This window comes from Triturus cristatus, chromosome 8 (assembly GCF_964204655.1).
Source record: "Triturus cristatus chromosome 8, aTriCri1.1, whole genome shotgun sequence".
Taxonomy (NCBI): Eukaryota; Metazoa; Chordata; class Amphibia; order Caudata; family Salamandridae; genus Triturus; species Triturus cristatus.
Genome location: NC_140591.1, coordinates 1,632,946,342 through 1,632,963,784, shown reverse-complemented (window position 1 = coordinate 1,632,963,784; position 17,443 = coordinate 1,632,946,342). Strand labels below are relative to the sequence as shown.

Sequence of the window (17,443 nt, the reverse complement as noted above, 5' to 3'; positions counted from 1 at the left end):
ATATCCCAAATGTTTTTTATCTACCCTCAAATGTACAGCCCTGAAGAAGCCCCAGGCCTATAGGCCATGTAGGGGGCGAAACACGTGTTGGCTGTGCCACCCCTTGGTTTTTTCTCATACCCACTCCTATGTGTGAGTGCGAATAAAGGACTAGTTCACGTTTAGATCAACTTGTTTTGAATTGGAATTTGTTCCTACAAGAATCAGAATATACCAATCTTGCCTAGACAACCCATCAGAACACACCCCTCCTGTGTCTGGGCACTGCTGGGAGTGATAGGCACACACCCCTCCTGTGTCTGGGCACTGCTGGGAGGACCCTGCACCCACCCCTCCTGTGTCTGGGCACTGCTGGGGGTGTTTTGCACACCCCATTCTTATAGCAGGTTCGGTGCGTACATGCACGGGTGGGGGTTGGGTGCGTACATACACGGGTGGGGGTTCGGTCCGTACATACACGGGTGGGGGTTCGGGGCGTACATACTCTGCTGGGGTGGGGGTTCGGTCCGTACATACACGGGTGGTGGTTCGGTGCGTACATACACGGCTGGGGTGGGTGTTAGGTGCGTACATACACGGGTGGGGGTTTGGTGCGTACATACACGGCTGGTGGTTCGGTGCGTACATACACGGCTGGGGGGGGTTCGGGGGCGTACATACACGGGTGGTGGTTTGGTGCGTACATACACGGCTGGGGTGGGGGTTCGGTCCGTACATACACGGGTGGGGGTTCGGGGCGTACATACTCTGCTGGGGTGGGGGTTCGGTCCGTACATACACGGGTGGGGGTTCGGGGCGTACATACTCTGCTGGGGTGGGTGTTAGGTGCGTACATACACGGGTGGGGGTTTGGTGCGTACATACACGGCTGGTGGTTCGGTGCGTACATACACGGCTGGGGGGGGTTCGGGGGCGTACATACACGGGTGGTGGTTTGGTGCGTACATACACGGCTGGGGTGGGGGTTCGGTCCGTACATACACGGGTGGGGGTTCGGGGCGTACATACTCTGCTGGGGTGGGGGTTCGGTCCGTACATACACGGGTGGTGGTTCGGTGCGTACATACACGGCTGGGGTGGGTGTTAGGTGCGTACATACACGGGTGGGAGTTTGGTGCGTACATACACGGCTGGTGGTTCGGTGCGTACATACTCTGCTGGGGTGGGTGTTAGGTGCGTACATACACGGGTGGGGGTTTGGTGCGTACATACACGGCTGGTGGTTCGGTGCGTACATACACGGCTGGGGGGGGTTCGGGGCGTACATACTCTGCTGGGGTGGGGGTTCGGTCCGTACATACACGGGTGGTGGTTCGGTGCGTACATACACGGCTGGGGTGGGTGTTAGGTGCGTACATACACGGGTGGGGGTTTGGTGCGTACATACACGGCTGGTGGTTCGGTGCGTACATACACGGCTGGGGGGGGTTCGGGGGCGTACATACACGGGTGGTGGTTTGGTGCGTACATACACGGCTGGGGTGGGGGTTCGGTCCGTACATACACGGGTGGGGGTTCGGGGCGTACATACTCTGCTGGGGTGGGGGTTCGGTCCGTACATACACGGGTGGGGGTTCGGGGCGTACATACTCTGCTGGGGTGGGTGTTAGGTGCGTACATACACGGGTGGGGGTTTGGTGCGTACATACACGGCTGGTGGTTCGGTGCGTACATACACGGCTGGGGGGGGTTCGGGGGCGTACATACACGGGTGGTGGTTTGGTGCGTACATACACGGCTGGGGTGGGGGTTCGGTCCGTACATACACGGGTGGGGGTTCGGGGCGTACATACTCTGCTGGGGTGGGGGTTCGGTCCGTACATACACGGGTGGTGGTTCGGTGCGTACATACACGGCTGGGGTGGGTGTTAGGTGCGTACATACACGGGTGGGAGTTTGGTGCGTACATACACGGCTGGTGGTTCGGTGCGTACATACTCTGCTGGGGTGGGTGTTAGGTGCGTACATACACGGGTGGGGGTTTGGTGCGTACATACACGGCTGGTGGTTCGGTGCGTACATACACGGCTGGGGGGGGTTCGGGGGCGTACATACACGGGTGGTGGTTTGGTGCGTACATACACGGCTGGGGTGGGGGTTCGGTCCGTACATACACGGGTGGGGGTTCGGGGCGTACATACTCTGCTGGGGTGGGGGTTCGGTCCGTACATACACGGGTGGTGGTTCGGTGCGTACATACACGGCTGGGGTGGGTGTTAGGTGCGTACATACACGGGTGGGGGTTGGGTGCGTACATACACGGGTGGGGGTTCGGTCCGTACATACACGGGTGGGGGTTCGGGGCGTACATACTCTGCTGGGGTGGGGGTTCGGTCCGTACATACACGGGTGGGGGTTCGGGGCGTACATACTCTGCTGGGGTGGGTGTTAGGTGCGTACATACACGGGTGGTGGTTTGGTGCGTACATACACGGCTGGGGTGGGGGTTTGGTGCGTACATACACGGCTGGGGTGGGGGTTGGGTGCGTACATACACGGGTGGGGGTTCGGTCCGTACATACACGGGTGGGGGTTCGGGGCGTACATACTCTGCTGGGGTGGGGGTTCGGTCCGTACATACACGGCTGGGGGTTCGGGGCGTACATACCAGGGTGGGGTGGGGGTTCGGGGCGTACATACACGGGTGGCGCTTGGGTGCGTACATACACGGGTGGCGGTTCGGGGCGTACATACACGGGTGGGGGTTCGGGGCGTACATACACGAGTGGGGGTTCGGGGCGTACATGCACGGGTGGGGGTACGGGCCGTACTTCCACGGGTGGGGGTACGGTCCGTACATACCCCTGCCCACGCTCTGCGTGCCTGGGTACGGGCCGTACCCATGCCTTTGGTGGGTGGGTACGGTGCGTCCCACCATTGTTGCGGGGCCGTGGGGTCCGCACCGTACACAGGCCTTGGGGGCGTGGCTACGGGTCGTACCACGCGTACCCCTACATGACCCCAGCAATGCTGGTACGAGCTGTACCAAGGCCTTTCTGACGTGGGTACGGGCCGTACCGCTATTGTTGGAGTGACGTAGGGGGACGCGTGGTACGTTCCGTACCCACGCTCTTGCGGCCTGGGTAGGGTACGTACCGGTTCGCGTGACCATCCACTTCCGTTGTGGCGGACGCTTGCGTTGCTGGCCTCGCCCCCACCCCCTGGAAGTGACCAGGCCCTGATGGTCAGGTATGTCCAGGCCATGTGTGATTTGGTACCATGTGTTGGTGTTGTGTGTCCTGCCCCTGCCCCCCCCTTTGCCCCTGGTTGTTGTGCTGACCTTCTGCGGCGTCTGCGGCGGTTCCTGTACGCCAGGTGGACTGCTAGGAGGGCAGGGATGGCACGTAGGTTCGGGTCCATGTCTGTTCGTCGCGTCCAGCTGCTCCTTGCGTGTGTCGTCCTGATTTCCCGGCAGTTTTTGGCAGCCGGTAAATATTTTCCGTGCGGGATGACGTCGGTTCGAATCGTACTTCCTGGTTCGTGAAACGTAGGCTGGATGCGTACCGACGTCACGTCGGCTCCTTTCAGGATCGGAATTGTGTTTAGTTTCTGTTCGGTCGGTGTTTTGTTCGAATCGTACGGAAATGGTGTTTCCGTATGAATCGTACTTGCATTTTCGGATGGATTTCGCACCGGGTACGAGTCGGACGGAGAAAAGGCTCCGTCCGACGGTTCGTACCCGGTTTTTACCGGATCGGAATTGGCACCAATGTATTTATGGACCTCGCTGTATATATGTATATATTTCTTCTTCTGTTATTTCTTTAATTCCTCATTTGATTTATGGAAAGGGGGATGTGTAATATGTGGAAGTGTATTATTTATTTATTATAGGCATAAATATATACAGTATGTGTTACTTGCATGTAACTTTAAGGAACGTAAGTTTGGAATGCTTAGTATGTCACTGTTGGAATGTTAGTGTTTGACTTGGTAGAACTGACTGGGGAACCGGAGAGGAAGGTCGTGGGTCTTTACTGGAATAAACTTCAAAACTTACTTCAAGAAATTATCAGCTTTATTTTTACATCGTGTGCACATTTACTACAAGCGACAGTTGTACTTTTCTATTTTTTTTCGAGTATTCATTCCAAAATGTTCTTAAAAAGCATGCAGGCTTCTTTGTAACCTCTGCGCTGACATCACTAAGCACATGCGCACTGCATTCTCTCTTTCAGGACATTGTAGATTTACTTCCGGTGGACATCCGGGTGCAGTAGGGACAGCAACAGAAAATGTCTCGAGTCGACCTTGGACTGCAGGCTACTCTTCCTGAAGACTTCACAACAGCCAATGGGAGGCAAGTTACTCTTGATAAATGCTATCTCTGTATGTTTTTAAAGTCTCCAGCCAGGCATCCGATTGCAATATTATCATGCCATTCCCAGAGAAGCCCATTTGTGTTTGTGGGTTCCAGTGGTCTTTCTTTTACTCCGTCCACCCAGTTGTTTTCTCCAAATCTGAGGAGGTCGCCCCAGCTGAGCTCATTCAGCGGTCCTCTCATGAACCTTGAAATGCCTCTTCTAGACTTACACCTTTACCATCAGAGGCCTTCTCTTTGATGCTGAGGGCCTCCTCTTCAGCATCAAGCACATCTTCATGAAATCCGTCCCTGCCACTTTCCTTTCTCCACACAGGACTTTCTGGCTCTCTAGGATATAAAGGAATCGCAAGAAATCTGAGGGGGCGTTTCTGAGGTGCCAGAGGGGCAACGAGGGATAGCTATGGCCATAGTCTGGTGCAGAGTCAGCCAGACTTCAAAGGTACATTGAGGCTTCTTTACGTTTCTTCCATTACATGCTGCACCTTAGGGAGAAAAAATACCTTTCAGTAAATAACATAAAAAACGATAAAAAACAGTGGGGATCTAAATGAAAAGGTCTCCCCAGAGCAAGTTTCTAACATCGCTCAGGAAAAGGAGCATCTCTCATGGCGAGGGAAGATCAGGGGAAAAACGCAGTAGTTTAAAACCCACCTCACAGAAATAGTCCTCAGAATGATGTATGAGATGACAAATGTAAAAAAAAAATGCAAAAAGAAGCTGCATAAAAACAATTGACTCGTTATGTCTTTGCCTCATTCAGAGAGTTTTTCCTCTCCGTTTTAAAGCTGTCTAGAATTCCACATGTTGGTGTCGATGTTCAGTGCTCGTGAATATTGAAATCCCATTATTCAATACTCCTGGCACTTTATCTAAAGCTTGCAGAGCAGTGTCACGCCAGGCGTTGGTGGAGATGGAGAGACGCGCGACCCAGTCAGCCCCATTTAACCCCTTGTGTGGCTGTGAAATGCCTGTTCACTGGTCTGTCTCAGGACACTTGGACGAGAGCCCCAGGGTCAGAATACAAACTCACTACGGTTTCCAGAACCTTCTTCTGCATCTTCAATATTTACAATGCTTCCACAGGACGTTTGAGCACACAGGGAGAACATTGAGACAGGGTTAGCTATGCAACAAAAGCAGCTTTTATTTTGCCTCACTGTATATATAGATTAATGCAGCAATACAAAGAGATCTGCTCTTACAAACGCCACTCTGCTCCACTCATTGTTCAGTGGTAATAGAGTTTGTGGTCTGAATTTACATAGATATATATGAGGTGGAATGGAATGTGCGGCTATACAGACTCCATGGCCGTGTTTGTAGATTCAAACATCTAGTGGCATATTTACGAGCCCCTTCGCGTCACTCTTGCATCACGCACGCAATTTAAAATGAAATTTATGAAGCCATGCAAGGCCGCCTTGCGTGGCCCTGCGTGGTTTCACAAATCTCAAGTAATGTGCAAATCGTTGCATTACATTACTCTGCGCCAGGGAGGTATTTCCATGGGCACTGCGTGCAGTGGTGTAACGAAACTTGAGGGGGCCCCCCTGCAAGGTACATGGAGGGGCCCCCTCCAACTCAATCAGAAGCTCTGGGTGCTGTGCTGGGGGGGCCCTCTGGAGCTTGGGTGCTTCCCCTCACCGCAGGAGCTGCGGGCCTATGTTATGCCCATTCAATGAGGTGCAAAATCACATTTGGTACAACATAAACAGGAGTAGTGTGACACTATGGTGACTGGGCATCCCGGATTTTCCCAGATGGTCCCGGTTTTTCAACAGTTGTCCAGGCAGATTGCGGTAAAAGGGCCTCATGTCTAGGCCTGGGCGGCAAATTCCGTTCCGCTCGCGAAATTTGCGGAATTTGGGTAATTTCGCGTTCCGCCGAGAACGCGAAATTGCCCAAAATTCTGCTTTCCGCGTCTTCGCGAAATTTTTTGCTTGTTCGCGTTCTCAAAATGCGTGTTCGCGAGATATTTCTCCCCGAGCACGCAAACAGCGATTGTGAACAGGAAAAAAGCATCGCGAACAAGCAATTCCGCGTGTTCGCGGAATTTCTGCGTGTTCGCGGAGATTTTTTACCGTTTCGCGGAGATTTGCGTAACGCGATTACGCAAATTCCGCCCACCCCTACTCATGTCCCGGTTTTTTGAGAGGGTAAACTGGAAACAGTGTGAGGCTCTTTTTTAGGTGTTCCAAAGCATGGCTAGTAAGCAGCTGTTATGAGTAAGCAATTTAATTAACAGGTATGATGCTGGTTTTAAAAATTACATTTCATTTATGTTCTTAGTGCCTCTTCTGTGTGTGTCTATGGGGATGAGGGCTGTCATTCTTTGCCACTTTATTGTTGTAAATTTGTAGTCCTTCCACTATTTTTGCGAAATGTCCCGCTTTGGGTCGCACGATCTGGTTATCATAAGAGTGTGGCAATACTGTAATGTGAAATGAAGTTGCAAAATCGCTCAAAAAAGACAGAAACTGCCGTAGAAAGTTGTCACATGAGGGTAATCGGTGTGCATGAACGTGATAGGATGGCAGCTCATTCACGTGAAAAAGCACCATTGGTGCAACAATAGCATAGGTCTGCAAAACGTTTAGAAACACAAATGTGCAGCATCACATTTATGAGTAAATTCACTCTCTGTGTAAATAATGCAAGGTTCACTATCACCTTTTGGATCTAAATCTTATGGGTGCAAAAATACACGGAGTGCAAATTTAGCAGGCGTGTGGAAACACATTTAGGAGTACAAATCCCTTTTTTTTATAAACCTTTTTTATTGGCATTTATGTAATAGTACATACAACAACACATCTGGTAATGCGATTGATATAGACATGCAAGCAAGAGCGCACAATCGTGCCTTATGTGGACGTCTGAGCATGTAAACCTAGGGTATGTAGGCCCCTGCTCAGTCTTTGAGCTGTCGACGGTTCCCCGAGGCCTGTGTCGAAATATACCCAACCAGCTTGCGTGGTGGTCGCTGCGCCTTGCTGGGACTGTGGGGTGTGTCTGTTCCCCCCTTGTATTTTATCATAGGGGCTATGGGATGTCAGCCACATGTTAACCATAAACAAACTGGGGATATATAAAACTGGGGATGTACTGTCACAGAGGATGAGCACTACTAATCTTACGCCTGAGAGCTATACCATTGTGAGGTATGTTGCTGGGGTTACGCGGGTGCGGGGGGGAGAGGGAGGTGGGAGCACTGATCACTGCCCTTGCGAGGGCGTGGTGAAGAAATCGTTTGCGGTCCCGCCAACGTTATTGTTTCCTGCGCAAAGGAATGCAGTAGCATGGCCAAGGGCAGGGAAATCGGGTGTTTGCGAAGTCCCTGGGCTTCCTCCGCTCCGAGTAGCTCTTCCTCTGCCTTACCCCACTTTTTGACTGCGCCCACCCATGCCGCTAGGGGAGGGCCCTCCGGTGACTTCCATGCATAGTGATGCACCGTTTGGCCAGGAGGAGCACCAAGGAAGCAAATCGCCTCTCTACTTTCATGTGCTTGTGTCGCTTGTGGATGCCCAGGGCGCTAACCTCCCATGTATATAGGTCCTGTAGCCCCGTGACCGTGCGAAGGGTGGTGTGGATCGCGTGCCAGTAACTGTGAAGCGTCGGACAATCCCAGAACATATGTATGAAAGAGGCAGTGGGCTCCAGGCACCTGGGGCAAGCAAACGAGCTGTTTGGAAAATACTTCTGTAATTTTTCGGGAGTGAGGTAAGCCCTATGCAGGATGCACAATCGTATATTCTTAAAGCGGTAATTGCGACATACTTTCTTGGTATGCTCAAGGGCCCTAGTCCATTCCCTGTCATGTAGTGGTCTGCGAAATTCGGCTTCCCAGTGTTCTCTGAGGGGTGCAAGTGTGGGTTGTTTTAGAGTCCGTATGGCTTTATAGATCCAGGTGAATAAGTGGCGCCCTGGCCCCATCTGCAGGATCACATGGATTACCGGATGTGTGGGGGGTTCTTTGTCAATCGCGCGCCACTGCTTGCGGCAGTCTGCTAGGAGCTGTCTATACAGTAGGAACTGTCCCCTGGGAAGTTCGAAGTCGTCGACAAGCGCTTCAAAAGTCTGCAATTGTCCCTCAAACAACGCCCCCACCTCCGTCACGGCGTGATCCGTCCATATTTGCAGCATTCTCTCTGTGTAATGTACCTGGCCCTTGGGGAACCCTATCAGTGGCAGAAGCGGGGAGTACAGAGGCGCAGCCCGATTCATACGATGAATGCGTGCCAGACAGGCGCGCGCAGTCATCACTTGGAGGGGCTTAGTCGGCAGCGGTGCTGCCCCTGGTAACAACATACGGTGAATAGTAGGGGTTTGAATGTGCCCTGTCATGGTGATCAGTTCCCTCTGCGCCCTGCCCGCCGTCCAGCGAGACACCCACTGTAACTGGGCGGCCAAGAAATACGCCTCAAAGGATGGGGCCGCTAGCCCACCTTGGTCAAGGGGCAGTTGCAGTTTTGCCAGAGCAATACACCGGCGGCCAGAGCCCCAGATGAGGGTCCCCAGCAGGGTGTCGAGCTCACGAAATAGGGATCGTGGGGGGACTACCGGAAGATTGGAGAAGAAATATAGCAGGCGCGGAACGAGGATCATTTTTGCGACCGCTACCTTCCCCGTGACCGCCAGTGGAAGGTCTTTCCAAAAGTGGACAGAGGATCGAATGCTAGCCAGCAGTTTGCGGTAGTTCCCCTCGTATATATCCTGCGGTGTATGGTATAGTCGAACTCCTAGGTAGCGAACCGCTTGGGGGCGCAATGAGATGTCCACGTTTCCCATTCGTATTTGACAGTGGGGCATGGCCTGCACCAGGGGATAGACAGTGGATTTGGGCCAGTTGACTTTGAGTCCCGCCACTTCCGCAAAGTCTTGTAAGATACGCAGTATAGGAGATAAATCTGCTGTAATATCCCGGACATATATGAGCACGTCGTCAGCATATAACGATACTGAGTGGGTGGAATCGCCAATTGGGATACCCCACTCTTCACCCACGACACGGAGGAGGGTCGCCAAAGGCTCCATCGCCATGGCGAAAAGTAAGGGGGAGAGTGGACATCCTTGTCTGGTGCCACGACAGACTGGAAAGGAGGCCGAAATAAGGGAGCCTAGTCTCGCTCTGGAGCTGGGCGCGGAGTAAATGACCTGAGTGTAGGTTAGTAGCCGGGGTCCTATGCCCATGAGTTGCAGGACCCGAAATAGGTAGGCCCACGAGAGAGTGTCAAAAGCTTTTTCGAGGTCCAGCACCAGAGACGCTGCCCGGGGTAACTGATCCCGTATCTGGTCCTGCACGTGGAACAGCCGCCGGATGTTGAGTACAAATCCCTTTTAGGAGCAGAAACCCCTTTCAAGAAAATTGAATTTAGTTGCAAGATCAGATTTGGATGAAAAAAGAGCTGGATCTGATGAGACGCATTCGGGTGGAAAAATAAAATTAAGACAAAAAATGTTTTGGGTGCAAAAAAACATTTAGGTGCAAAATCACTCTAGGCACAAAGTCAGCTGGGGGGTGGTACCATTTTGAGGTGCAAAGTCATCGAATACAGAGAGAAAATAAGGTTATAAGAAGTTACATTAACTGTACATATGAGATGGTGGAGATAGACTATTTTCCAATCATCAATCCAAAATGTAAAGCAGCGCAATACACATAAGCTTTATACAAATTGGAAATACTCTTTAAGTAAGCAAGCTGAAAGGGGCCAACCCAAACAATGCTGTGGCTGGAGGCAGCTGACCCAAAGCCCACTCTGTGGATTTTTGTTTATCGGTGACGTGAACCTTAGCTATCAGAAAGGACTCTCTGTAGCAAGGCCTAAAATTAATGGAATGGAGTGTGGAGTGTGTCGCAACTGAATGCACCCAGTGTGCTTCCTGCCCGAGCTAGTGACAACTCTGAATAGGTTAATGGTTGCCAGTGGGACTGGGAGAAGCAAGAGTGGGGTGAAGGTGAAGAGAGGCATCACAGAGGCTGGAAATTAAAGCGCAAAACATGTTTCCACAATTTGTGCTACAAACGCTTTGAAGGATCCCACCTCCCTTCTACGCAGCCCACCTTCAAAAGGACTAAAACAATGTTCCACCTCATGGGCAGTGCTTATGTCTCACAGTGTGACTGACCTCCCAGTTACAGCGGTATTAGATGAGTGTCCACTACATCTAAATATTGCTGCTACCCATCTGCCTCAGTCACCATAGTCCCCAATGGCACCACCCCCCACTCAACCACAGCTCCACCCTGCTCTTTCTTGTTCCTAAAACTCCCTCTCCAGCATTGACCCCTACACACAATGAAAACATGCACCTGAGCCCAGGCGTGCAACCCCCATTGGGCTGAAAGGGCTTCAAATCTCACCCCCCTACCCCCACACACCCCCTGTCGTGTGTGTCAGCCCGGGTTGAGACGGCTTCCCGGGCACACACACAGCCGCACCCGAGCACTTCACAAGTCTTTAAAAGACCATTTACTTGCTAACGAGGCTTTGTTGTTCTTTCACCCCTTTTTAGAGCCCCTGCATCTCCACTCTGGCTATCACTGGAAGAATTAGCCCCCCCCCCCGAAATTGATGGTAGCCCCCCCCACCCCCAAAATGTGGCTCTCTCTAGTTGCGCCTCTGCCTGAGCCTATAAGGGGTTCTCTCGTCTGCGTGGCCCCTGCCGCCATGTTAATGAGCTTGTACCATTCCAGAAATGAGCAGATCCCCGCGCACTTCATTTTACAAGAACGAGATAGCGCCCCTCCCCTTCCCCCCCGGTAATAGGAAATACAATGGAAGCAGTGTTCAAGTGGGGGGAAAAAAGTAGGGGAACTGTTGGCCGAGAATCAGAGGGCGTGAGTAACGCTTAGATTGGGTCAATGGGCGGAGTCAGAGGTGTGGCAGAAAGAGCAAAATATCCCAATGTTTAGTATTTGTTTCCAATTTCACTAACCGGTTACAGCTTGTTACGTTATTTAATTTAACCAATAAATACACATGTTTATTTAAGGTTTAATATGAGTTATAGACATTAAAATAAACTCACAAAGTGGGATTTGTTTCCAATCACAGAATGTCCCAAATATCCTTAAAAGTGGAATCACAAGCCATTTCTCTCCCAGCCATGATTTTTGTCATCAGCACTTCTCCTCCCTTTTTCCACATGAGCAGTTCAAACATGAATGGCAAAAAATCCTAGTTTGCAAATGTTTTCCACATAATTATGGCTCTGCCATATTTGCCACATAATGTATCATCTGCTGCATAATCTGACGATTTAACTAATAAATTGTTTATAGCTCAAACGGATCAAAGGTTACTAAAAAATTTGACTTGTGCTGCTGTGAAGTGGAGGGCCCTTTGCAAAGGTTGACTGGTCACCTTTCTCACTGCTGCAGTTGTAAGTTCCACTGGTACTAATAAGGAAAAATCTTTGCAGAGACTGTTAACATGTGTAAAAATGTAAAAATGACAAAGTATAAGAAAATGTACAGTACCACTAATACCAGTGTAGGGTGTCAGAGCACTTTCATCATACATATTACACAGAGACAATCATTCATACGTGTGTAAATCACTGTGTAGGAAATGTTATATAAGACAAAGGACTTCAATGTGTAGGAGTCACATGACAACCATACTAGTAGGCAGCATAGTTTAATAGTGATTGGTCTGGAGAAACACAAACTCAGAATTAAAAACGTAATACCATGGTTGGGCGTTCTCTTTAATAATCAGAATTGATTTTTACCCAAATGAACCCTTTTTTGCAACATTAGGATAATCAAAGACTGGGGAAAAAACCATAACGCTCTAATTTATACCTTGCAGTTTGCATGCAGCTCTTACACGACAGTTAATAGCTCACGGTTCTATTTTAGGATTTTAACTTATTAACTGCAAGTAACAATAGGGTCTCTCTGACAAAGCAGCAACCCACTGACCTATTTACATTATGTGCTATTTGTGATCTGAATGGTACATGTTCTTAGCAGCAGGCACATTAACCCTCTGAGGTTCCTTTTTATGAGTCAAAACTTCCACTAGAGAAAACTACATCTCTCTCTACTAAGAACATTAATCACTGGAGTTATCATGACATTTTTATTGTTGCCGAAAAATGTTGGAGGCCAGAAGGGAGGCAGCAAGTGCTTTAAAAACCATATTATACTTATAAACACAACGCCCCCACCCGAAGTCAGAGCCCGGTGCGGTCGCACTGCCCTAGAGCCACCCTGCTCCAGGGTCCTGTGACCTCCATGACAGAGTCACTGTCACTCTAGGGTGTGCTGCTTCATAGGCATGCCCCCAAGACTGGAGGTGAACTTCTTGGATCGTGGTGGACAGGCCTAGAAGGTTAACCCTCACTTGCCACCGCCAGGGTTCACCTGCTGGTGCTAAGACACCAGGGCTTCTAAGGCCTTGCAGGCCTTCTAAGGTCTAGCATGGGAATGTGCTCCCTCAGGAGAGTGATCTGGGAGACTGGTCATAAAGGCTGAACCTGGTTTCCCAGTTCCAAATTCAGTAGCTCTGATCATAGCGCCACATCCTCTCCCCCACTGAAATTAGTGAATGCTTTTGCCTAAAAAGTTAAGGCAATGACTAAAGGGCCGGGAAAGGACCCGTTTCAGTGTCCATTTTTTAGATCCTTACAAAACATAGGCAGCATGGTTTAAAAATACAACATTTGTGACCACACAGTCGCTGTACACATTTTTTTCCAATTCACACATCAAGCAGGTATTTCAGTACCTCCAGGAAAGGTGCACTTTCCCACCCAGGGAAAATAATGTTGTTCAAAGAGAGGAGAAAACAAAAGTAGCGCTTCTCTGGCAAACACTGTAAAGTGATGCTAATGTGTTTAAGTGTGAAAATATCAATGTGGCCACCTTGCAACCACTCTGTCTAGCTTTAGTTAATTAGTTGCTTATTTTTCATATTCCGAATGTTTTATTTCTCTCCACCCCGAGGCTGCACGTAGAACTTGAAAAATGTCAGTAAAAGACACCGTTTCCAGCAAAACTGTTTTTCTTTTTTAGATCCATTTCACAAGGGGAGCAAATAAACGAAAGAGAAGGTAATACCTGTTTCTTGAAGTCTCGGTTTTCACTAAATGAGGAGGAGCGAGAAGAAAGAGAGGGAAGAGGGGGAACAAACAGAGGGGCGGGCAACTGCCAGCAGCAGGAGAACTGGACACGGTTCTCGTCTTCTCAGGGCACTACGCAACAAGTAAAAGATAGAGTGTAAAGTGATTGTCTGACAGCTGCGGAGGGGCCCCTGGAGCACAGGGGCCCCCCGCACCGCGGGGGTTGCGGGGGCCTGTGTTACGCCCCTGACTGCGTGGGCTATCCAACGCAACATCCATGGATTTTAAAGCATTCCCCGATTTACCAAAAGTGGTAGACCTGCGAATGCACCTAAAAACCCATGCCTCCCAGGTGAGGTGTAACGAGGAGAAATATGTTTATTTCTCCTAATTTTTTCTTATTTCTATGTGTTCTGCTTTCTGCAGCACATAGAATGAGGAAAATGCCACAGGTGTTGTTTTTTTGCAGGAAGGTGCCCCTTCTTGGTGGGCACCCGCTAGAGCACATAAACGCGGGGTGGGCTCCCGCTCGGTTTCGCGGCGGGGGGGGGGGGAATCCCCGCGCCAGGATCTCCTTAAGTTGATGAGCAGCTCAGCGCTGCAGGGCCCACACGCTCCTCTTCCCTGGAGCAGCAGAAAGGTGGTGCAGCGCTCACGAGGCGCTTGAATCCCCCAGGTTTTAGGTAAGGGCTGGGCAAGGAATCCAGCAATAAAACAATCCAGCGCTTACCAGCCGCTAAGTCCAAGGCAAAGTTCAGGGGGGCACAAGGCTGGGCTTAGGCAGGCCAGCACACAGGGCCCTCCAGCAGGGAGGCAGTCCCTTGTGGCGGTTCCTCCTGGAGCCCAGCAGCAGCAGCCCCCAGCGTCAAGACAAGCACAGGAACCAGCTCGAAAACATGAGGTCACAGCCCCTACATATACTTATACTTAGTTTTCCTTTGTCTGCCCTGGCACAGGGTTTGGGGGAACGAGTCTCAACTGGTTCTAGGGTTTTACAGTGCTCACACTCTCCTTTCAGATATGGGGCTCGGTCATCAGACACACCACAAGGGGGCGGAGCCAGCATTGTACAGGCAAGGCACTGACCTATTTAGGGCCCAGGGATTTCTCCTCCCCCTACTCCAAATGCAGATGGCCCTATTCAGCCTAGCGCTGACTCACCCTGCCCCTCCTGGAGACACACACACCTCACCAGCCCCTGTCACTCAAAAAGCCAGACATGCAATTCACATCAGCCAGGCAGACACATAGCACACAGAAATGACAACATTTAAAAGTGGCATTTCTAAAATAAATGCACACCATTGCGCAGCATTTATTATCACTATTCCAAATATACCAAACTTGACCACGCGGCACCTCTCATATCAGGAATTACCACTGATTTTATAATATGGTGACTTTTGCACTTATGATATAACATATGTTGCGGTTGCTTCTAACCTTATCTATGTGGGCTAAACTTAATCAGTATGCCTTACGTTTGATGTAAGGATTATTTGCCGTTATGACTTGACTATTAAAATAATGGTGATTTCTAAACAAATAAGTTAAGTCTCCCGTTTCTCCCTTTTTCCAAAAAGGGCATTAGTTCTTTTCAATAAGGACTTGAGCTCCTTCTAAATGGTATTTGCGATGTGATTAATAGATATGGATTTCGGTTTGAAGTAGGCTACCTTAGAGTGATGAGACATATCGCCTTGCCGAGCAATATATAACTGTTTGGTGTGTATGTAAGGCAATACTATGGAATGGAAGTTTCTAATGTTTAACAATAAATTTGAATTTACATCTACTATTACTATTCTCGTATTATGCGCAGTGACCTAATAATAGTCACCATATTGTTGAGACATGGTGCATTTATATTCATAAGCGATACATATATACTTCTAGCATGGTTATATTCATTCCAATTTAACATTTATATTGGTCTGAAATGCTAATTGCGTTTATATATAATGATTATGACATTTTGTAACCACATATTTCCTTAGGTCTTGAAAATGTAGATTTTTTATAATCCTACCTTTAGGTATAGATTAATCATAACATTATGAATTTATTTGCGTTTGGTGAGATTGTATTAATTATTATGTTTGTTAAATACAAGTACTATTCGCTCACTTTTCAGATACATTATACCATACTCGCCTTTTATACTATCGGATGACCTTCATTTTGGATGCTATTTGTAAAACTTTAAACAAATCATTACTACATTATGGTGAGATCTCATTTATTTATTTATCACATTTTGGAAATTATGTTTATGAGTTTCTTTCGCTTACATTGCGTATTATTTATAATTTATATTGGTTATTTATCTCTTATCATGCTTGTCTCTCTCTTCTTTGCATCTCGTGTTTCTGTTCTTTGATAGTATGGATTGTACTGAAGGTTGCTTTGGGCCCCTTTTTAACTATATGGTCATTAATATTGTTAGTTTTGTATAAACTAGCTTTTTAAATTTGCTTTAGATTGCACAGATAGATAGATATATGTTGTGGTGTTGATGAGATATGTTTATATGTATTGTCGAATATGGGTTTTTTCATTTTCATTTATATGTTGATTTACGATTTTGTGCCATCATGTGATAGGATTATAATGTCTTTATATGTGTATATGTTTTATGTTATATCTATGTGGACATTTATATGTTGTTTTGTGTTACTTGGAGCCCTGATGAAGTTCCATTAAAAAGGAACGAAACGTGTTGGCTGTTGTCCTGTGTCTGTCCATGTTTATTATGACGAAGAATAAAAGGAGTATTTTTGAATAAATTCATGTCTTCGGATTCGTGACTTCTGTCCTGGTGCCACCTCCATTTTTCTTCAAAAGTTTCCTCTCGGGTTTCCAAGTGAGATCTATCCACAGCAGGTCTTGGAGATGTTTGGCACAGGAGTATTCTACTTATGGGACTTGGACATTGATGTGCACAACATTAGTCGGCTGTGGGATCTTTTGCTTGTCAATAATATACACAGTACATAATATACAAACCAACACACACAGTGTGAAGAACAAAGCAGGCAAAAGAAATAACACACTTCCTTTGACAGTAATAAATACATTTTGAAACATCATCACTATTGTAGGTATACAAGGGTGGACAACGGGGAGGTGGGTGGGTCAGTGAGGAATCCACAGGCAGATACTGTATCCACCAGAAAAAGCGTTACCGAAGGTAAGGAACTTGTTTTTCTGATGGATACATCTGCCAGTGGATTCCTCACCTTGTGAAAAGATTCCCACAGCAGTCCCACTCCCGGAGGAGGGTGTCCACCCTTCTATACCAGAAAGTCCTGAAGGACGGAACGAGCAAAGTGTCCATCCCTCCTCACCTCGGAATCCAAGTAATGCTTCGCAAAAGTGTGGAGGGAGGCCCAAGTTGCCACTCTACAAATGTCCTCCACAGGAACACCTCTAGATAAGGCAGATGTAGAAGACTTTGCCCTCGTAGAATGAGCCCTTATACCCTCTGGAAGTTCCTTACCAGCCAAAGAGTAACATATCTTGATGCACAAGATAGTTCATCTGGAAAGGGTGCGCTTGTGCTCTGCTCTGCCTTTCCTGCAGCAAACAAAGCCCACGAAGAGCTGGTCATCCACTCGAAAGTCTTTAGTCCTATCGAGGTAAAAGCTCACCGCCCTTTTAGGGTCCAAGCGGTGAAGCCGCTCCTCCTCCTTGGAAGGGTGAGGGGGAGGATAGAAGGTAGGAAGGGTAATGGACTGCCCCAGATGGAAAGGAGTTACCACCTTAGGCAGGAAAGCAGCCCTGGTCCTGAGTACCATGAATGGTCAAGAACGGGGCTTTCAAACTCAGAGCTTGAAGCTCACTTACCCTCCTTGCCAAGGTAATGGCAATGAGAAAAACTGTTTTGAAAGACAACAGCCTTAAGGGACACTTGTGCAAGGGCTCAAAGGGAGAACCCATCAAGTAAGTTAAGACAAGATTTAAGCCCATTGAGGCACAATAAATGGAGTGGGCGGAAATTTGTTGGTAACTGCAATACAACAGGAGATTTAAATAAGGACGGCTGAT

The 17,443-nt window shown here is 48.7% G+C and overlaps 1 protein-coding gene across 1 annotated transcript in view; it reads right to left on the bottom strand.

Moving 5' to 3' along the window:
• The window catches only part of LOC146808461 (transient receptor potential cation channel subfamily M member 2-like), a 3,976,112-nt gene that overhangs the window by 169,846 nt on the left and 3,788,823 nt on the right, over window positions 1-17,443 (bottom strand). The gene's annotated exons all lie outside the window — the stretch shown is intronic.